The sequence below is a fragment of the Cryptotermes secundus genome, unplaced genomic scaffold (genome assembly GCF_002891405.2).
Source record: "Cryptotermes secundus unplaced genomic scaffold, Csec_1.0 scaffold79, whole genome shotgun sequence".
Lineage (NCBI taxonomy): Eukaryota > Metazoa > Arthropoda > Insecta > Blattodea > Kalotermitidae > Cryptotermes > Cryptotermes secundus.
Window position 1 is genome coordinate 844,325 of NW_019741974.1, and position 24,110 is coordinate 868,434.

Genomic DNA, 24,110 nt, shown 5'->3' on the forward strand with positions numbered 1-24,110 from the left:
TCTGCTGATTCGGTTGTATATAGCCCCGACAGAGGGCAGGAAGGCGACTGAGTCCGGTTTATCGTCGGGCCGACTGATGTTCGGACGACGGTTGAGAACTCTGCAGATCTGCCGGTTGTTGTATCCGTTCTGCCTGAACACGTCCCCCAGGAGCACCAACCCCGGATGCAGTTGATCGCAAAGAGCTCTAGCCCTGTGCACCAATGTGGAAAGTAGAGCCTGCTTGTTGGATGGGTGGTGGTAGGACACGTCCCAGAAAACGGCTTTCTTCATAACCACCGCCGTAAGAACGTCAAATCTTACGCAGTGTTTCAGTTATTTGTAGTTGCGATCTGTAGGTGGTCAGTAAATCCAATTATCCAAAACCCCTCCTATAGTCACTAAATACACGCGACAATATCTGTACGGTGCGCTATATAAGAAGATATGTCAATATCGAGGGAACAGCACAATAAGGTAACAATGCTTTTTGTTGCTTCCAATTAAACTTGTCAATCAGCAAATGTAATTCTGCAAATATAACTTAAATCAACGACATATTAATTTCAAATACTATTCTCTTACCGTGTAATTACAATGGCTATCAAACATCTCTCCGGTAACAATTTGTTGCGGTGTCTAAACGTAATAGCACATGCCTGTAATAGAGCTTTGTTATGTTGTATCCCGCGGTTGAGGGATAAGGTTGGCCTTGGGCGAGCGGATCCCCTGGGAGGCAGAATGGGGTGTACCTCTCAGCAGTTGTAATACAAATGAAGTTTTATTACTAACAAATGAATTACAGGATCTTGCTGGAAACGTAGAAGTGGTTATCTGCCTAAGCTACGGGCAGTACCGACTATTAGACTGACATACAAGTAGTCTCAGCTAGCTGATCTAAAAGCACTTGGGGCGTCAGTCCTTGGGGTTTTATACTACAATTAAAGACTGAGTCCCGGATTATGCCCAAATATGGTTACAAAAGTAGTCACTTGAACTTCAATCCCGGCTGCTGTACTATTCCCAGCGCTGTGCGGGCCCTCACTCCAAATGTGACGTAGTGTCTCGGGTCATAAGTTCAATTGATATCCGGCCGGCTGACAAACACTTCTGGGGAAGAATACAGCTTACACAGCTATACATATATTCTGTTAAAATAATCCAAATATATACAAATATACCAAGGTATATGCAATACCTTGGTATTTGTACCTATTTCTACAGGTAATTTAATATCATCATTATATGCAATACATCTCTTGTAGACCCATATACAACAGTTATGACGTAGCAAGTCCACTGCGCTTGACCTTGTTCGTGGAATAAGGTCACCATAGCGATGAAGGTAGCTAAGGACTGTAAACAGATTCTGTACAATGTGGCCTTCCGATTTATGGCACCGCTAACCCTTCAGGGTAATCTGAAGAGAGAGGCAAACATTCCGTCAGAAATTAAGTAGCCGCCTATCACAATACGCGGTGCCATGGCCCAGACTACCTGTATAAATCGCATATACGTGTATCATATAAGATATTCACGAATTTAAAGACTCATATACTTAAAAAATTTTCACAATGTGACAGCGTCTGTCTATACTTCTCGCAAATGTTGCTATCGCGTTTTCGTATGAAAATAAGATATAATTCTTTAAATATATCGTAAATTGTTTGTTAAAATAATTCCTAAATTAATGTTTTGCTGCATTCAGCTCTGGGGGATAGTCTCATATTGCAGCTTTTCCAATCAAAAACTCCCAGATCTATTCTGAATGCACGATGGTATATAAACAACATCAGGATCCATGAAGATTTTCAAATGAACACGGTGAAAATTGAATGACAAATACATAAACAAATTAGGGAATCGCTCAAATGTCTTAAAAGTGAGTTTGTTAGATAACAGTGAATATTCAGTAATAAATCTGTAGGGCAGATTTGAGTAAAGTAACAAGAAATTTGCATGAAAATGATAAAGCAGTGAACTGCAGAAGAGCACAAGGGTGACGCCACTCGCCCATCTATCCACAGCCGTACAAATGTAGTTGCCCAGCTGTTACGAATGTGCCGTCCCTCTTGTAATACTCCACCGTAAGTTAAATTCTGCCTGCAGAGATGACGCAAGGTACACGAGGCACACAAGTGTTAGGGCATAGACATCTAAAGTTTGTGACGATGGTGCATTAGTACAAATGTTATGTCTTTGAACGTTATTCATTGTCCTGTCTAAATCTAAAAAAAAAACCCTCCTACTCATTTTTCAAAACACGTTTCCGAAATTAGATTCTGTCTCTGTCTTCAAGTAAAACTTATTTAGTTGGGCCCAATTGATAGAGCTAGTCCCAATCGAGAGATAGTGACAAGTTCTATCGAATGGGCCCAATTAAGTACGTTTTACTTGAAGACGGAGAGAGAAGCAAGTCTCCAAAACGTTGTGTGTTCAGAAATAAACAGGACTGTGTTTTAGATATAGTCAGGACGATGGCTAATGTCAAAAAAAAACCTAATACTTTTGTTAGAACATAGATATTTCTCTGCGGGTTTTCTCCCTTCTTGTCCCTTAAAAGTATTAACTGAATTTTACAGAACCCTCCTTGGGGTAGTTAATGAAAATTGCTAAGCTACTAAAGAAATCGACAACCGTGCATGCAGCCGAAAAGGTCATTGCCATATTCAGAATATTCTGTTCCGTTGACCCTGTGTAGAGCCCATGAATCCACTCCGAGTATTAATTTTAATATTAACATCTTCCAGCAGGATATTCAACTAAAATTTTGTATGATTTTGTAATCTGACCATGTTAATCCAATCTCATCGCCTTGATTTATTGGATCTCATAATATCTGGCAAACTGTACAAACTGTGAAGCTCTTTCCATGAGCTGTTATTTCTTCCACTTTCAAATCTTCTGTCTCTTGGTTTCAGATATTCTCCTCAGTCTGTCTCTCCCCCACTCCTGGCAGCAAGGTCAGAATATTAATGGGACCATATATGCTCTGGCAGACCCTTCACATTCCGTCAAGGCAAAGGGACTGAGGTACTCACCAAAACCAGTTATATAGGGAATATATCGATGCATAACACCGCCATGTTCAAATGACCGTACGAAATACTTTGACCAGTGAAAGGGAGTGAATAATCTCACATTCCACAACTCATCCTGGAGAAAGAATTCAAATCCACCCCCTACTCCACCCTAAAATATTTCTGGAACGTTTCATTTGGGAGCCGGGATAGCTCAGTCGGTATAGCGACTGGCTACGGGCTGAACGACCGAGGGTTCGCAGTTCGAATACAGGTAGAGTAAAAAATGTTCTCTTCTCCACGTCGTCTAGACGGTTTCTGAGGCCCATCCAGTCTCCTGTCTAATGGGTAGCGGGGGCTGTTACCCTGAGGGCTAAGTGGCCTGGGCGTGAAGCTGACCACTCACCTCAAAACAATGCCGAGGTCAAGAAGATGTGAATCTATACATCTACTCCCCAAAACTCCTTGATACTTAGTGCTTAATTGGTTAAGCACAGGGACAACTTCTTTTTGCGTGTCTTTTCCTATACATCTCCGAGATCAAGCCTTTCAACCTCGATCCGTTACGAGTATTTCAGTGATTTCCTCCTTTCTGCATCTTCCTTCCCTCCGGGTTCGCGCACGCGTACTTCCGTGAGAACTCATAGTTCGTCTCAATGTCCTTGGTTTATCTCTCTAACAAGAAAACACGAAGCTATTAATTACGAAATTCAGGGCTCGTTTTTTTCTTATTTACTTCTTACTTTCTCAGATCTTAGACCTAATTATTCTCCTCAGCACTTACTTTCCCAAACATCCTTGTCCTCTGTTTCCTTCTTTCGTATGTTCCAGCAATGCTCTAGACACATTGTCTACCTTTTCTTCCTTTATTTATTCGCCCTGAATATATTACGCAAGGAAGTTCACTGTGTAGATAATTCTGTGATGTTATCAAAATCTCTCTTACTTTCTCTTTCTTTCTTCTAAGTATTGTATTCCGAACTTTGTTTTAAAATTCCCTGAATCTCTTCCTATAACTTATAATGAGCAACCATGTTCCACATCTACATAAAATATTATACATATTCTGTTGTAAAGTCTAGATTTTCAAACCTAAATGTAAAACATTTAAAAAAAAAAGAAGACTAATCTGCTCTATTTTTTCTCTGGACCTTGTGTCATTATTTATGAATACCGCATTTAATTCAGAATATATTTCATCTGAAAGTGGTCCAGTAACTTCGTGGCTTAGTATCGTTAAAAAGGGCGTCGTGACGTAGGAAGGACCTCTGCTATGTCCTCGCTGGATTACGAAAGTATTTTATTACAAGCGAGTGGGTTGAAACGTCCCGTTTAAACATCGATTTATGGGAAATGAATATCCTTCCTAAATCGTATTTCATGTAAATCAGGAGCTCTTGCACCCAAAAGCAATCATCTGCTCACGATAAGGGGGGAAGCAACACCACGGGAAGCGACACAGCAGCTTCATGCATTTTGGGAGTTTAGAAAGTCTTGCAGTTGACAAGTGTATAGCTGCATAAATTAGAACTTCTTGGTATTAAGCTACTAGCAAATGTCTTCGCATAAACTTCACACGTTAATTTGGGATGATTCATGTATCATAATAAAACGCGGCTTGATAGTGACCTCTATATTTAAAGTTCCTAATTAGAATCTCGGCAGCTGTCACATTTATCATGAGGTTTTTGTGATTAACCCAAACTTCCACGCGATTCCTGACTAGCAACACATAATTAGGTCACTACTGCCTACTTCTGGAGGCTTATGCATGATTTGTACTTATTTCCTAGTCTCATTTCCTCTATAAATATGTATAACAACAGCAGTTGATACAACGTCGCAAAATGACATACAGGTCAGTTATCATACTAAATTCTCCGCACGGTAGTCATGTTTTATTTTTTATTTTGCTCAAATATTTTTACTACCTTAACAACCGTACACTTCATCTGATGCTACTTCTATGCATCTATGGCTCTACAGCCCTCTGTTGGACCTTGGACGCTTTTCTAGTTTCTTAATCTTTTACACAGTCTGTAGGACCCCTTGGACGGGGGGTCAGCCCGTCGCAAGGCCGCTACCCGCACACAGGACAGCACAAGAAACACAGAATTAACACACCCATGCCTCAAGTGGGTTTCGAACCCACGATCCAAGTGTTTGAGCGAACGAAAACAGTTCATACTTTAGACAGCGCGGTCACTGTGATCGGCAGCTGATGCTACTACTACTACCACTACTACTACTACTACTACTACTACTACTACTACTACTACTACTACTACTATTACTACTACTACTATGGTTCTACAACCCATTGTTGGGCCTTTGCCGCTTTTTCAGTTTGTTAAGCATACACACAGTCGGTGGAACCCTTTGACGGGGGATTAGCCCGTCGCAATGCCCCTACTTGCACAAAGAATAACACAAACACAGAATAAGCGCACACACAAATAGCCATGCCTCGAGTAGGATTCGAACCCGCGATCCCGGTGTTCGAGCGGACAGGGAAATTGAAGCCTTAGACCGCACGGCCACTGTGACTGGCATCTCATGACATTAGGATGGTTATTGTAGAGAATATGAGATTGATGTGACATGGTGGACGCATGGAGAGATAAACAAGTGCAGCAGCTTAATCGGAAACCCTGAGGGAAAGAAATAACTTACAAAACTTAGACCTAATTTGGAGGATAATATTGAAACAGATCTTGAAGAGGAACAGTGAAGGGGCGTAACTCAGGATATGGACACGCCATGAATCACAGGGTTCCATAAGAGCGGAGACTTATAATTAGTAATTAATATATAAAGATGACTGATAAATTGTTTGGTTTCTGTTGCAGGCGCTTGCAAAACGCTGGAAAGCTACGAAGTGACAGCGAGAGCGCAGGACGACGCACACGAGGAGGTAGCTGATGAAACTATGAAGCTTGGCCTGCAGCTTGGGCTTTAAGGTCGATGTTGCCGATGTTGACGAACTTTTGAAATTTCATGAAATGGAATTAGGAGCATCAAAAGGAGCAGAGCAGAAGGAAGCGGCACCTAAGCTAAGAAACCGGCCACGACGCTTGAACACAAAGGAGACGGCAATTGAATTCCGTGAGATTACATTCGCAATGGCAACATTTGAGAAAACTGACCCAGATCCCCAGGGTTCTTCAAAGTAAACGAAGGCATTTATGATACTGTGACATATCTGCTGAAAACCCGAATAGCAGTAGCTAGGCAATGGCTTTGTAAACACGTTTCTACGGCAACCAAATGACGTGACCGCCGCAATAGATACATGCGTAACAATAGAGTAACTGCTGGAGGCAGTGTTTTCTGTTGGGTCAATGCACAGGCTATATGAGGAGATCCAATTGGGGCTTTGAGACAGATATGTAAGATAGGCATAATGTGCTCTGTAAAGCCTGTACTGACAGAGGACTTGTGAGTAACGCAAAAGGAAGAACTTTCAATAATTTAATATATGTGCAAAATTTACACTTGATGAAAAACCAAGCTTATTCATAAAAGACAAACCCTATTTCTCGTCAGAGAGGATGTTACATGAGGACTATTACCACAAGGATTCAGTTGAAAAAATCTCTGGCTGTGGGTCACAAGGGTCTTGACGCCAAGGCGAACTGGTTGGCGGCAAACCGCCATTCGTAAAGTAACTCTGACTCTGTCGCCGACTTTGCTTTGAGAAAAAGTTGGAAACGAGTCGTGACCAGACACGGCTAGGCAGTAAATGGTCAGGAGTTGAGGCAGTGTGGATCTATGAGACCGTCGGTAGCCGGTAAGGACGGGAACACGGAAGCTGAAGAATCTACGGCGTTGGAAGCTGTTACCAAGTAACGACTGGGAAGACACAGCAGACTGAGAAGGCTTGGCTAGTGTTACACTGGAATCTTGGGTGAGTGAATTAGCTGTACTGCAATAATTACAAGTAATAAAACTTTGGTATATTATAGACAGATGTGTGAAGGAAAAGAAACGCTACTGTTTAGTCAGTCATCTCTAGAAAAGTTTGTACGGAAGACTCCCACGTCTTTAGAGCCAAGCACCCCATCCGTTCTTCCTTCACTTTTGCCTCCTGATGACGTCAAAGATGCTGTAAATCTCGTCGCCTTCAGTGAATCGGAATAACATTAGGATTCAGGTACAAAATATAAATTAAAAGTAAATTAAATTGTTTCTGTAAATATTGAGTTCCTGTGCTTTGATTTTTCATTTTTTTTCTTGTTTTAATTTTTTCTACAAAGCACAAACAAGCACATGCACCATATATATGTATGTACGGACGCATGCTACAGTGACGATTTCGACCTACGTAAAATTCGGCTTATGCAAAACCTTCCGGAACAGAACGATTGCGTCAGAGAGGGATATTCAGAGTTTCGAATATGAAATGTAAATATTTTGACGTTTCGCGGTAGAGAAAATGAGAGTTTGGAGATGGAACTAGCCTTTTATGAGACTTGGCACAAATTCTGAAAGACGATACAAGTTAGCATATTGTAACTGAGAAAGATATGGCAGCGCCATAGCTCAAGCGGTTAGTCGCTGGCTTCCCACCGCGGCGGCCCGGGTTCAATCCCGGGTCTGGTCAAGCGGGATTTTTGGTGGACAAAGTGGTGCTGGGGCAGGTTTTCTCCGAGTACTTCGTTTTCCCTTGCCAATCTTCATTCCACCAATTGCTCCACAATCACCCTCACCTATCATCTGGGGCTGGTACAATAGGCCAGAAGTGGCCGCAGTACAAGGGACTTAGTCCCAGCCCATTAACAATAAAAAAATATCTGAGAAAGAGAACTGCATTAAGACCAGGAACTTAACTCATTTCAATAAATTTATGAAAGTTTTACACTACGGCAAGCTTTCATTTCAAAGTTTTTGTTGAAACTTAACCAGAATCTGAATAAATGTGCATATTTTTCAAATTCTTTTCTCTTATGTGAGTATTACACTGAATTCTTTGTTTCCTGAATTGTATCATTCTATATAAACCATTAGCTGGTCACGGTAGCCGAGCAGTCTAAGGCATGTATTGTCTTCGCTCGCTTGGAAACCGGGATCGTGGGTTCGAATCCCGCTCAGGGCATGGATGTTTAGTTTGTGTGTGTGAGTTTTTCTGTGTTTGTGTACAGGCAGAGGCCTTGCGACGAGCTGATCACCCGCCCAAGGAGTCCTACCCAATGTGTCAGATCTAGAAAAACCGAAGTGAACGGAGAAGTTCGTGGAGGTAGGCCTAGGCCCACTGGGGCTGTAGTGTCAAGAAAAAAATAATATAAAGCATTAAGATTTGACAATCATGTTGCTGTTGTCACTGGGGATACAGTTAGCAATTTCTAAACCTTTGGATATCTTTACTTTATCTATATCAAGTTGGACACTGTCGCGTCAAACGAGTTCTCCATTTGCAGAATATGATATAACATGGATTCACGGATCATTTGAAATGTGAACAACCAAACATGAGTGACGAATAGGCAGAGTTCACACACTGCAGTTTGTATGGAAATCACGAAAACATGCACTGCATCAACCAGTCTCTATCACGTGCTGTGTTCTTGGCGCTCTGAGTCACATTCAAACTTCTACAGATGCAGAAAGCAGCACATCATTTCGAACACATTTCATAGTTTCTGTACAACCGAGGTCATAGCAAATGTTTGGATTCTTGTGGTGATTTTCCTCGTCAGCAGAGCGTAAATACAGATATTCTGAAGCAGATACATACATATGTGAGTGTGTATAAGCACACAATTTCCTCAAGAAAAATGTTTACTTTAACATATATTTCGTTTTCAACGTATAGCAATTTACAAATAAATAAAATTAGATTCATCGCGGTGCATCTCATAGATAAATCTCATAGATTTCCATACTTACTTACTTACTGATGGAGCTGAGCCCTTCTGGAGGAGCCGCCAATTCTGCAGCTACTCAAGAATTTCCCAGCATTTTATGGAACCCTAAGGTTCATCACCGTGTTCACAAGAGCCCTCCACTGGTCCCTATCCTGAGCCAGATCAGTCAAATCCATCCCATCCCATCCTATCTCTCCTAGATCAATTCTAATATTGTCCACCCACCTACGCCTTGGTCTTCCCTGTGGTCTCTTTCCTTCTGGCTTTCCCGCCAATATCCTATACGCATTCCTCGTCTCCCCGATTCGTGCTACATGACCTGCCAACCTCATCCTCCTTGACTTGACACTACTAGTATCTAGTAGTACTACTAGTACTAGTAGTCCTCAGGTGGATGGGGCAAGATAGACCTACTCTTTCTAACGGACCCAACTGAGTAGGTCTATCTTGCCCCATCCACCTGAGGACGGAGACAGATCCAGTCTCCGAAAAGTTGTGGTTTTTTGTCTTATATGTACCAGACGATGGATTGAGTCAATACTAAGAAACCTTACAGTTCTGTATAACATATACCATCGTCAGAATCCTTTCAAGTCTATTTACATCCGTTATGTCTGCCCGGAGAAATGTATGAAAATTTCGGTCTGATGCGATGTAACGCAATATGGTTCGTTGAATATCAACCGACGTTTTGGAGGAACAAGTAGAGCTAGCCTCCTGCTCATGCTTGTCCCTTTGTTTGATTTATTCTTCGACCCCGAAGGTGGAGGCGGAATTTTCCTCCGCAAAGTCAATTGATTTTCGGCGAACTAAACAGCCTTATATCCTAGAAGGAAGAATTATTCATAATAACTGCTGTGAGAATGTCAGTTCCTAGGCAACGGAATACCGTACATATTTCAGGCGACAGATTTCTTCTTTAAACCCAGAGTTTTCCAATTAAAAATTTGGATATTGTCTCAACAAACATTATTGGATAGTAAGAAGGGTGTTAAATCAATTACTGCAAATTAGTGGATTAGAAATATTTTCAAAAACTTGCTCGAATACAAAAAACAGAACAAATGAGAATAACAAGATAAAATTTTGTTCCTTTTTTAATAATACGAATGTATGGGCCACTAAAATATAGCATCTGAATGGATAAGTAACCACTAAGCTGAATCATATTCCGACTGCTTCATGAGATGGTCTTATGACATATAAAAGAAGAGAGTGGATCAAATTTTATCGGCTATATTCCATTTGCCTTTTTCTCCCTCGTGTTAGAAGTCGCTGCTTTATTGCTTGAGCTGAACGTGGTTTCCACTAGTCTGGTCTATTTATGTTCTGATTTGGCATTTCACCACTGCTTTCTACGAAATTTTCATGATTTTGGTAATAATGACTTCCTGAACGCAAGTCTAAGTTACAAGTATAGGAAAATGATCTTTCTAATGCTACAAATAAATAATTTTATATGAAATTTCAAGGTCATCTCCCCGCTGGCGGGGGAGGGGACGTCCTCCATAGCGCAAATACGTCACAATATTTAATTTAGGGCAATGTGAGTTAATAATATGCAGTCTCCATTGAGTACAATATTATCATGAATAAGGAATTGACTAGATTTGAGAGGAAATAATATTTAACCTTTCTATAGTGTTCCCTCAACATTTGATTGAAAACAAGAATATTTCAAAATCCCTGGGATAGTATTCGTACCCAGTTTTCCCTGAATGCTATTCGAAGGCGTTATGGCCGCGTCAGTTACATATGTTCTCTTATTACAGCAACGTCACGCGCCGAGTTTTACTCCATAATTTTAAGAAAATCCTCCAATATTCTGAATACCTAATAATAAGTAAAGTTGTACAAAATAAATCCGTTGGATTATGTCGGAGAATATACCAATCAGTGGTAGGAAATAACCTATTAGTTACGTTTTGGCTTTTATTGTGGCGAATATGACCATTGCTAGGCAGTGACGTTCCAACAAACACGCAAAATTTGGAGATGTGTTCTCTGTGGACCATGCTACAACTAGTTGCTAGGTTACACAACAATTCTAACAATAAAAGAGGTGTTTTCAATGTAGTCCGCACCATGGCCAATGCTAGGCAACAGAGCTTTAAACACGCCACTATAACAATACGTCCCGAGACAGGCAGGTGTTTTCTGTAGGTCCACACCGAGGTTGTTACTATGTAATTGCGTGGTAACACGTTTCTATAATAGTGGAAGGTGTTTTCTATGTGGTCCGCGCCGCGACTATATAAAGAATTTCCCAGAATAACTGACTGACTACTGCAGGCAATGACTCAGACAAAAGACTGACCCGACCACTCGTCAGAAAGGGCACCCCAAAATAACAAGACTCTGGCTAAAAGTAATAAATAACTTGTCATGAGCCCCAAATGGAGCTCGATACCAAGAATGACTGACTGACCGTCAGTCGCAATGTGACTTTGACCTTGACTGTGAGTTCAGTTGAGAGTACAAGGGCGAGAATGGAGCGTGTCCTAGTGATCTGTGAAATGGGTGGATTAGCGATAGCGCTCAAATTTGTTTGTGATTAAGAGAGGCTGTAAAAGAAAGTGTTAATAAATCCAATCATCCAATACAGAACCCGTTATTATTAGTCACGACCCTAAATACCTAACAAGGAATTTTCCTTCCAGGAAATAGGAGTTACTATTTTTCAGATACTAGGAGGTAATAAAGTCTGATTAACCAGAGCATGGAGTACATTTTATTCGTAACGAGACGTGTAACAAGGCCACGCAGAACAGGCTAGCATACGTAAGCATAAACAACAGAACTTCACTGCGTGCACTTTTAATATAACGACTTTGTATTCTTTAATGTAAATTAATGGCGGTAGAGAAAGTTTTATGAAACTATGTAAAATATATATCTGCACTCCGTTTACGCGGTAGGGTTTTACGTAAACGAGAACAAAGGCCATTATAAATCATTTCCTTCTGTAACTAGGCGCCTAGCTAACCGTCTCTTTTGAACTGACACTGTATTTGTTATGCGTTAATTGTGCTACACGACCTAAAATATTACTTCTGTGTACAGTATTGTGGCGTATTCGAAACAAAAACGAGACGAGAGTCGTTGCTGTGCAACGGAGTCTTAAACACGCCCCTACAATAAGAGAGTTACGGTTAGAACCGGCGTTTTCTACTCTGTCCGTGCAAGGGAGTTATAAGGAAGACAATTCGAGCAAACAGTCAGTTGCAAGAGTGCTCAGTTGAACGTTGGATTGTGGAGAGAAGACTAGGAGATTGGTGTGAAATCGCCGCCAGCCTGGGAGCTAGTCATTTGAGAACTGAGTTCTACACCAGAAGCTGTGAAAAATGAACCTGAGCGCGAGGAGCTGAAGAAACTCCACTGTTAGAAGCTGTTGTTAGGGAACGGCTGATGAAAACAGAGCAGGATGTAAAACTACTTAGCTGGCGCTATGGTGATTTGTAAAGTGTGAAGATTAGCGAGAGTGCTGTAATTACTTGTAGTTCTGAGTGGTGTGTATAAGAGGTAAATAAATACGTCCACCATGGCGCGGTGCGTGTTTAAGAAGAGGATCAAATTTGTAGAGTAATTGCCTGTTCATAGTTACGTACCGCTTATGTAGTGTTTGGTAAATTCCTCTTCTTAATATCCAACTAAACTAGCTAACTTCATGGTGCTGAGCCCTTCTTGAGAAATCTCCAAGTCTGCAGCTACTCAATAACTTCCCAGCATTTCATGGAACCCGAAGGTTCATTACCGTGTTCACAAGAGCCCTCCACTGATCCCTATCCTGAGCCAGATCGATCCAATCAATACCATCCCATCCTATCTCTCTCAGATCCATCCTAATATTGTTCACCCACCTACGTCTTGGTCTTCCCAGTGGTCTCTTTCCTTCTGGCTTCCCCACCGATATCCTATATGCATTCTTCTTCTCCTCCATTCGTGCTACATGTCCCGCCCAACTCATCCAACTCTTGGCTTGGTTATTCTAATTATACTTGGAGAAGTGTACAATTTATGAAGCTTCTCATTATGTACTTTCCTCCAAATCTCCTGTCACTTCACCTCTCTTCGGACCGAATATTCTCCTCAACACCCTGCTCTCAAACACCCTCAGTCTTTGTTCCTCCCTTAATATCAGAGACCAAGTTTCGTACGCATACAGAATCAAAGGCAAAATTATTGCCTTCATGAAATCTAAAATTTAAAACACGTTTGTGTACAGTGAGGATCCTGGATAGCTCAGTCAGTATAGTGATGGTAACACGTACTGACAGTAGAGGAATATAGATTCCATTTTTGGCAGGGACAAGAGATTATTCACTTCTTCACAGTGTCCAGATGGGCCCTGGGGCCCGGCCTCATATCCAACGAGCACAGGGTTCCCTACTCTCCGGGCCTGAAACTCACCTCAATTTATAGTTGAGGAAAAGAATGCATGGAACCAGATTTCTACACCCCTATACACCTTCTTAGTATTGTGCGTACAACATTCTGATTACTGATACTTGAGTGTCTTCAGTCATTCATGTTGCTGAACTGTAGTTGAAGGAAGGAATAACTTAAAAATTAAATCTCTCATCTGCTTAATTTAAATGCATAACCTTAACCTGATGTCTTTGATTTGCTGCTCTGCATACTGCACTTATCCTTACTCCAGTAATTAAAATTCGCTTAGTGTGGGCTGGAGTCCAACTGGGTTCTCTCGGCACGGCGGCCACTGATTGGCCTATTGTAGCCTGCCCCGGGTGATTATGATGGAGAATTTGGTGGAATGAAGATTGGCAGGGGAAACCGAAGTACTCGGAGAAACTCCACCCCAGCGCCACTTTATCCACCACAAATCCCACTTGACCAGACCAGGGATCGAACCCGGGCCACCGCTGTGGAGAGCCAGCGACTAACCGCTTGAGCTATGTCGCGGCACTTTTACTCCAGTAATGGTAGTGCTGTACTGACATTCGGCCTAATATGAGCAGAGTGGGTTACACCATTGAAAGAGGCGGACTGAGATCTGACTCCTGTGCCGACAAACATTGCTCAAGCTCTCCTGGGTCTCTGGCAGGATATCCCAGAATTCTCGCTCGATACAGTGTACAGCTCTCGCTGACATCGGGCACACCGCGAGACCTTCCAAACAAATGCCACCACCATACATCTCTAATGTGTGTGTGTGTCATGTCAGGTCAGAATTAGTGACATCGATCTGTAAGAAGTGACACAAAGGTGACTGAATGAGGCTTTGGTGTCAGGTTTATGTCAAATTCTGATTGGATACCCCCGTATGTATTTGAGTGGACTGTGATACCGAAACAAAGATTCGTCACACTGGACACAACCTTTTATCCTGGGGGGGGGGAGGACGTGGCGGTTTATGATCACGTTCACAAAGCTCGCTGTTAAATTATCTCGAATCGGCTCAAAATAAAACCCGTCACGAACGAACTGACTAATTACAATAAATCCAAGAGTTGAGCCCCTCTCGGGAAGCAACCAGTAGCTTAGCTACCCAAGAATTTCCTAACATTTTTGCAACTGTTATGAGCCAGTCTGCCGTGTACAAAGTCTCGTATTCAGTTTCCTTAGTTTAGGTTGTTTATGCAAAGAATCACGCGAAACACAGCGGCCGCGCCTTCTAAGACACGAGCTGTCTTGATTAGCTCGAAAGCGGAGATCATGGGTTCGAATCCCACTTGAGGCATGAATGTCTGTGTGCTTTTATTCTGTGTTTTTATTGTTCTGTGCGTATGTAGCTGCCATGCAGCGGGCTGATCCCCCATCCAAAGAGTCCTACTGACTGTGTAAAGGATTAAGAAACTGAAAAGGCGGCCAAGGTCCAACAGAGGGCTGTAGAGCCATAGATAGACAGAGAGGCAGAGAGCTAGATAGAAGACAGACGGGGCTCAGCCATAGCTCAAACGGTTAGTCGCTGGCTTACCACCGTGGCGGCCCAGGTTCGATCCCGGATCTGGTCAAGTGGGATTTGTGGTGGACAAAGTGGGCGCTGGGGCAGGTTTTCTCCAAGTACTTCGGTTTCCCTTGTCAATCTTCATTCCACCGATTGCTCCACAGTCACCCTCACCTATCATCTGGGGCTGGTACAATAGGCCAGAAGTGGCCGCAGTACAAGGGACTTAGTCCCACCTCACTAGCAATAAAAAATAGACAGAGAGGTAAATAGAAAGATAGACAGAATCCTTTCAAAGTCCGAGCCGTTTGAGATATTTCGTAAGAAACTTATTTCTGCCCTGAGGAGGTGGAGCGCCACGCCCAACCCCCAAAATGTAGAACCACCTCTTGTCGGCAATCCTAGACTCTTTATTCAGTACATTCACAGCTACCCTACAATCTATCAATGCAAGATGAAATTAAATTTTGCACTCTTTGCCTCCGTAATTTTTTCTCTTCAATTTAGTTACAGAAATTTTTTGCTAATTTCTCATTTCCCTCACGAGTACTTCATGTAGTATTACATGTTACGTAATTTATCCGTTTTATATACATTCAACTGATTTGTAATAGAATCAGGCATGCTTCATTTCATCTTCACGTAAAAGTAAAGTAGGAGATCTGTTATCTTAGTCGGTGTAGCGGGTAGGCTATGAGATGGGCGAATGGTTAATCCCGGAGAAGTATCTTTCCACTGCTTCCAGACCTTCCAGACCGGCTCTCGCGCCCCTCGCGCCTACGCAACCCGCTGCTCAGTGGGTTGCAGAAATCCTTTCCAAGCAGTAAAGCAGCCGTGCCGTAAATGTAACCACTCACGTACATCTAGTGCCGAAGTTAAGTACACATGGTACTATACCTTCCCTCTCCCATACGGATTCATAATGTGGTGCTTAATTAATGAATCATGTAATCACCTTTATGCTTACATATGAATGTAAAGTAGGAATATTGACATCCTCACCGCCAACTGTGAGTCGAATGTCTGGAAAATGTGAGAGTCTCGACCTCTCACAACCTTATGGGCCTCCATGGCCTGTTACAGGGATAGGATTTATGGGGTTTTGGAGACGAAACATGTGGGAGGACGTTACTGCCCACTGCGTTTTCAATTTATGGAAGGAATATCTGACATTATTATGCCATAGCACCAGCGAGATACGAAAAGTAGACTTTCTCTGCAATGCCCTACGAAATGAAGCTTCGATTAGTGGCGGTATATCTATGTTTTACTGGATATTGCTTACAAATTTTCCTCTCACTTGCAGAAGAAAACTAGTTAGGAGTCGATGCAATTCTCAAACTAGAGTTGCCATTTAGGTAGAAATTTCTAGGTATAAGAGTGCCGAACAGATTATTTTTTGTTATAATGAGCAGAGCCTCAGATCAGATGACATGACATCAACAAGTTCCCTCCGAAACAAATTGTGAAACTTGAAACAAACTTGGAAGCAAAGGGATAAAGTTTGGGGAAACATGCTGTGGTTGTCAGCGGACGTGAAGCGAAATCACTTCCTGTGCAGTGCTGTACCACTTGGTTTTATAATTCAAGGTGCTGAATGGGAACTATTGATCTTCCCAACGACTTACCAAAAGTTACTAAACTCGTTGAGCGACAATGGTGTTAGACATAGCCTCCGCCTCTCATACATATGTAAACAACGTTTCAAAGCTTCTCCTGCTTCCATTTTCAAGCGACGTGTCTTAATGTAATTCACGTCTTCTACTGTTCATAATGACAATTTGGCTTATAAATGTTTAGAACATGTTGCAAATTTCAAATGTTTTTAAACGACAATAAGAAACAAAAATGATATTCATGATTAAGTTACAAGAAGTTCTCGAAAGAACTACTCGCCTACTTTCCTTTGATAGGACACGGACTGCATGGAAAATGACACCTCAAACACTTCTACGTAGCCGCGGGAACGTCTTTATCGAGTTGTTACATAGCAACGATAGAAGAAGACACAGACAAACCCACAGACACACGAGTCAAACAGGTCCTTTATTATTGAATATGTATTCGTTGCCGCGTACACGTGTTTACCGAGCCGTTGCCTAACAATGAAAGAAAGGATACAAATACAGACACACATACTGATTAGAGGGATTTATGAAACACGTCTTTAGATTGGCTCAGGTGCCATGGTATACAAACCAAGATTCATAAAGAGCGGTCGTGGTGTTCAAAAGTTAGAAAGTTGAAGAGGATTCGCAGATGCACAGACAGCATGGAGATCCCATTAACCTACTTTTAATTTCTCAAAATATGGGGAGTGAATTGGAAATTTATTATGCTATAATTATTTATTGCATACTACAAGCCTTTTATTGTTATACGTCGGAAACAACTCGGCTACGAAATTTCATCTTTGACTACAAAGGAACAGTTCATTTCTACGGCAATTCATTAAATAATCAATTTCTACTTTGATCACTTGATGTGCTAATTGGCTCGTGAAGAAATCTGAAAGTTCGTGGTCTTTATGAGGGGGCTCACTGAAAGTACCCATCCTCTGGAAGACTGTGTCTGTTGAGCCGTCTTCCACTCGGCAACGCCAACTTCTAATATTAACTCTGAAGAGGTTTTCTTATGAAAGTTTAGCGAACAGTCGTTCTGTTCTTTACACATCAGAACGGAAATGGTTAATAATGTCTCTCGCTCCACTTTAGAATCGTATGGATAAAGATTTCGTGCTCTGAGTTTGGGAAGTTTGAGGATTAAAGCAATGAAGATGTAATCTGAAACCAATTCTTTTATGTATATAGACATTCATAAAAATTAATTGTTTCAAGCAGAGCTTCAGAGTCCTACACTTTGACTGTTTCATAACGTATGAATATATATTTAAAAATAATCGGAGTAATAATAGTCGAGCTTCGTGCCGAAATGTGATTCTAAGCAGGAATAATGTGCATGTTGATAGGATTATGACAGAATTCCACAAATGTTTACGCATAAAAGTGAAAGCTGTGGCCAGTCTGTGATGTCCAACTGTTTACATTTGATAGGGCCAGAAACTGATCAATTAAACAGCCCGAAAATGTTTATATTCGTGCGTAGCTGTTATCAGTTCAGAGCGTTGCATACGCTCCAACTCTAACGTGTAATTGGAGTGTTGATTCGGATCCTGTACGCAGAAACTATTTTGCTCACTAGATGTGGAGAAGCACGTACTTACATGTGGTGAATGGATTTTGAGAATGTTATAATGTGTAAAATTCAATAGTGTGCCTGAGTGCTCAGAAATACTGTGATTGTTAAGTTATATCAAGTAAAATATTATGGACAGGAGCCGGGTTATCTCAGTCGGTAAAGCGACGGGTTGTGGGCTGGACGGTCTGAGTTCGAATCCCACTGATGCAAGAAAACATCTCTCTCTACTCCACAAGGTCCAGACCGGCTCTGAGACCCACACAATCTCCTATCCAATGCGTACCACTAGGTTTTTCAGGAGATAAATTGATCAGGGCGTGAAGCTGTCCACTCTTCTCCATCTATTGACGAGGTCAATAAGACGTATACTTCTGCTTCCCCATTTGTCTTCATGGCACAGTGCTTAATTAATTAAGCAAAGGGACAATTGCATATTTACCTAAATTTTTATTGACTTAGGCTAAGCTGTCATTCTCAAAATTATCTCACATGCATAATTATCAGGTTAAATTCAAAGATTTCAATTTTCCTTAATTCTATCTACAGTGTAATCTATCTGTCTATCTATCTATCTGTGGCTCTACAGCACTTGTTGGAACTCGACCCCATTTTCAGTTTCTTAATTCCGGTAGGAACTTTTGGACGGAGGATCAGCCCACCTCGAGGCCTCTAACGACACAAACACAAACAACACAAACACTAAATAAAAGCACACAGACATCCATGCCTCAAGTAGGATTCGAACCCATGATCCCAGAGTTTGAGCGAGCTAAGACAGTTCATGCCCTAGACCACGCGGCCAGAATTTCCCTAATTATGCAGCTAATCTTTATGAATAACAAAGCTATAAATTTTAAACGAAATTTATAAATATTTAAAGAAAAGAGAATATAGGAAGTTTAAACGGTATAGTGTGAATTGCTCAGTACACATCAGTACACGCCCACACTAATGCCACAGACACAAGGAGTATAAATACGCGGTACAACATAACCTAGAACAGTAAAAACACAGCGGGCGACAAACACATACAGGACAATATTAAAGGTAGGACGAAATAACAAAAGTTTTTACAAATTATAATAGGATTGATGAAATAATACAATGTAACCGTAATATATTTGCAGAACCCTCTACTCGAGAACGACAGGGTGGCACATATTCAGCCCCCGTCAAAATAAATAATAAGAGGGATGACACGAACCCTCTTGGTTTACGAATTCCAATAGAATCTTATCAAACTAACTATAAATGTTTTAAAGTATTGGAACAGCCGCTATAGTTGTAAAAACTTTAGATTTTACAGCCAATTATATATTATTTATATTGTATGTATATATTTTAACTTTTAGAACATGTACTGTAATAGTGGCTTCTAACTGTATTGATTTAAAGATGTCCCTCTGAAGACCGAAACATGTAATAATTGAAATAAGAAAAAGAAATCTTAACCAGTCACACTGGACGGAACTACGAGTATTTAACTTTTTCATAATATAGTAATAGTATGAATTTTCATTTGCATTATAGTCCTTAGAACTACATACTACGTAATTTACTGAGATAAACAGTTCCCTGGAATACTGCTTAGACTAAGCGCATGGTTTTCTGGTTATAATGCAGTGTGGTTCGGTAGGCAACCATTAACGTTTCAGAGGAACGTCTCCTATATACCTCCAGAACTCAAAAACAAAACAAACACGAACCAGCAAGCAGCAGAGGTTGAATTGAGATTTCCAGATAGTGGCCCATTTCCCGCTGCTGCCGCCAGGATGTGCTGTGTACGTGGCGGGGACACTGGGCACGCAGACTGACAGCAGTTGGAAAACGATGACAGTTCAAAACGTTAATAAATTTAGGAGCCGGTCTACGTAACAGTGCTGTAGTAATGTGGATGGTGTAATCATCAAAGTGCATTCACTTCCAGAATAGAAACAAACATAGCAGTTCCTTAGAGACAGATTTCCTGAACAGGTATATACTGCCAGCTCCATGCACGCCGTTCATGTAAGTTTTCCTGTTTTGCTACATAACTCTTTCCATATCGGATTAGATGTCTGTCTTCTGACGAAGATAGAGTAGTATTAATGTTATTACTCAGAGAAGCTATTGCATACATGATGTATACTGGTGTTATGGCCAGTCTGTAAATATGTTATATGTACGTGTACGTCTGTAATTCAGGAACTGTAGTGATCCACAAACAGCTTCATCTCTCAATTCCTGGTCTCATTTCCCCCACATTTCTTGCTTTCTTTCCTTCCCTATTTCTTCTTCCTCTCGGAAACACAAAAGTGGTTATTAACTGAGGGACCCCAAGCCGCTGTTCTGTAGTTAGGACTCCTGCTTCCTGCGCGAGGAGACTAGAGTTCTAATCATCTAATCACCGTCCGGATTCCGGACAGCCTGAGTTAAATGTTTATGATTTCTTCAGTTTTTCTAGACTTACTTACTTACTTACTTACTCAAGGAGCTGAGCCCTTCTGGAGGAGCCGCCAATTCTGCAGCTACTCAAGAATTTCACAGCATTTTATGGAACCCAAAAGTTCATTACCGTGTTCACAAGAGCCCCCCACTGGTCCCTATCCTGAGCCAGACCTATCCAATCCATACCATCCCATCCTATCTCTCTAAGATCCATTCTAATATTGTAAGATTTGAGGCTTTCACGGCGGTGACTATGAAGAAAGCAGTCTTCTGGGATTTGGCACCGTGTATATGTGGTGTTAACCGACGTTTCGGAGGAACGTATCGCCCCCATCTTCAACCCTGAAGATGGGGGCGATACGTTCCTCCGAAACGTCGGTTAACACCACATATACACGGTGCCAAATCCCAGAAGACTGCTTTCTTCATAGTCACCGCCGTGAAAGCCTCAAATCTTACAATATTAGAATGGATCTTAGAGAGATAGGATGGGATGGTATGGATTGGATAGGTCTGGCTCAGGATAGGGACCAGTGGGGGGCTCTTGTGAACACGGTAATGAACTTTTGGGTTCCATAAAATGCTGTGAAATTCTTGAGTAGCTGCAGAATTGGCGGCTCCTCCAGAAGGGCTCAGCTCNCAGTTTTTCTAGACAATTACCCGAATTGTATGTTAAATTAGGCCATGCAATTTCCAGCCACAAGATTTGTATTTCACTATCGCTCTACAATATTCAGCTGCTGAAAATGCCATATTATCTAAGGAAACAAAAGCTGCCTACACATGTTAGTGAGTAAATTGTGTTTTCTCTTCTGTTTTCTTTCATTTGGATCTAGCAAATTGGGTTTCCACAAAATGGGATGGTGTAATGTTTGTTAGTCGCTTTGCGAGCTTGCAGCCACTTCGCTTGTGGAAGGTTGAAATGGGGATTTTCACATTTGCCCACTTAAACACATATGCTACCAAAAAACCTTAATGGAGCAGTGGTTAGTGACTCTTCTTGTTAGATTTACACAGAGGTTGCTTGTATTCGGACAAGAGCAGACTTTATTTTATATTGTTAGCAGTTCTTTGCAAACACGAAAAAAAAAGTCTCGCTTGACTCCTTACATTAACCTGCTGCATAATATTTCCTCCTGATATAAAAGGGTTCAATTAATGCCGGGTAAATAATAACGCCACCAGAATTTGTTGAAAGTAGCTGTAAAAATATATTCGAAATTTCGCCGAATTTTAGGTGCCAAGAGTACTGTATCACTTCCACTAATTACGAGCGTCACCTTGAAACTATCGAGGTCTGCGTCTGTAGGCTGCAAGAACTCGAAGAGTTATCGCTCTTTATTTGCTACCTCCATTTTAGGAAACCTGAATATCTATACGATCAAGGGGTAAGAATCTCAGTGTTACAGTACTCAGCTGTTGTTGTTAAGCCTTGTACGTGACTGAGTGTCGTGTTTGTTAACTCTCTGGGGAGGGCACTAAAAGGTTTCTTTATCTGATTTCTTTCACTTCATTCCACGATTGACCAGAACACTGCAGTTCCTAAAATAAAGCAGCTGTCGATTAGGCTAAAAAAGAGACCCATTTTATTTTGCGTTTTATCAAGTTTTAAGTTAAAATATGTGGCAGCTGTATTTTCATTAAGAGAAATTAATTTTTTTACCGCAACACGAGCTCCCTTACATGTTGACATCTTTAATTTAGACTTCTTTCCATCGTTTTTTCTATCGCAAACCTTTCATTCTTCAATTGTCTTCTTTTATTTTCGTCAATTAGGTTCGCAAATCTGAAAATATTCCATTGAGATCATTCTGAAAATATAGAAATTAATCAGGGCACAATAGTCAACAGACTCTATTAAAATTGTCTTGTTTTGTGTGAAGTGTGGAATTCCTGTCACAGTTGCATCCAGGTTAAGTAATATACCTCTCTGGACAATTCCTGACTAGGCTAATCGTGAGAAAACTCCTCTGAAGGAGCTTGGATGAAGTGCGGATATTGGAAAACAACTCGGACAAAGAGTTGGTTTTGGGCTTACACGAAATTATAATAGCAGTTTTCCTATTCAAATATGCATGGAAAACAGCACACAGAATATATGGAATGGCGGAATTGTGGGAAAAGTCTGATTTATTAGCTTTCTGAGAAGGAATCCAGACTTAACTCTGAGGAAAGCAGAAATTATAAGCTATGGTCGATTGATGGGATTTAACACAGAACAAACAGATGATTTCTTCAAAATTTGGGGGCAAAAAAATGGTCGCTATGCATGCACACCAACGGCGTCTTTACAGTTTAGATAAGACAGGACTTAACTGACTTGCAGTTCTGATAATCAGAAGCTGTTGACTATAGGAGGCAGGGAAAGGGTTCCTACTGCTTCACAAAGAAGAGAACCGCAACAGTAATGGCCCACATGAGCAAGTGGATACAGATAGATGCTCTCCTGTATAAGGGAAATTTAGAGAGGAAGAATTTGGAGATGCTGCTAGTGCACGAAGTACACTTAGTGTGACTGCAAACGAGCACATAGCAATAGAAATGTTCTGCAAATCTTTGCATCTTTTCAGCCATCATCGACTACCTGGAAGACCACTTTTCATGCTAGATAGACATCGAACTCGTCTAGATTTCTCTGTTCTTATTTAAATGAAAGAGCTAAGTAGGTAAACATTTGTCTGATAAATTTCCTATCCAGAATGGTTTAGATCAAGGAGATGCTTTATCGCCACTCCTTTTAACTTTGCCTTAGAATATGCAATTAGGAAGGTCCAGGGAAACCAGGTGGGACTGTAATTAAATGGGACACATCAGCTGTTGGTCTACGCCGATGAAGTGAATCTACTGGGTGATAATATAGATGCCATAAAGAAAAAGACACATACTTTAATTGACTCAAGTAAAGAGTTTGGTCCAGAAGTAAACACAGAGAAATCTAAGTATGTTACTGTCTCCTCACCAAAATGCAGGGCAAAAGCATGACATAAAGATAGGAAACAGATGTTTTGAAAATGTTGCACATTTCAGATATTTGGGAACAACGATAACAGATCGAAACCTGATTAAGGAGGAAATTAAGAGGAGTTTGAACTCGGGTAATGCTTGTTACCATTCAGTCCAAAACTTTTTGTCTTTTCGTCTGCTGCCTAAAATCTTAATTATTAGAATATACAAAACTATAGGTTTGTCTGTGGTTTTGTATGAGTGTGAAACTTGGTTTGTGACATTAAGGGAGGAACATAGACTGAGGGTGTTTGAGAACAGGGTCTTGAGAATATTTGGACCGAAGAGGGATGACGTGACAGGAGGTTTGAAAAAACTGCATAATGAGGAGCTTCATGATTTGTACTCTTTTCCAAGTATAATTAGAATGATCAAGTCAAGGAGGATCAAGTGGGCAGGTCATGTAGCACAAATGGGGGAGACGAGGAATGCGTATAGGATATTGGTGGGAAAGCAAGAAGGAAAGAGACCACAAGGAAGACCAAGGTGTAGGTTGGAGGACAATATTAGAGTGGATCTTAGAGAGAGGGGATGGGATGGATTGGATAGATCTGGCTCAGGATAGGGACAATTGGAACACGGTAATGAACCTTCGGGTTCCATAAAATGCTGTGAGTTTCTTGAGTAGCTGCAGAATTGGCGGCTCCTCCAGAAGGGCTCAGCTCCATGAGTAAGTAAGTAAATAAGTAAGTATCCAGGTACTTCCGATAC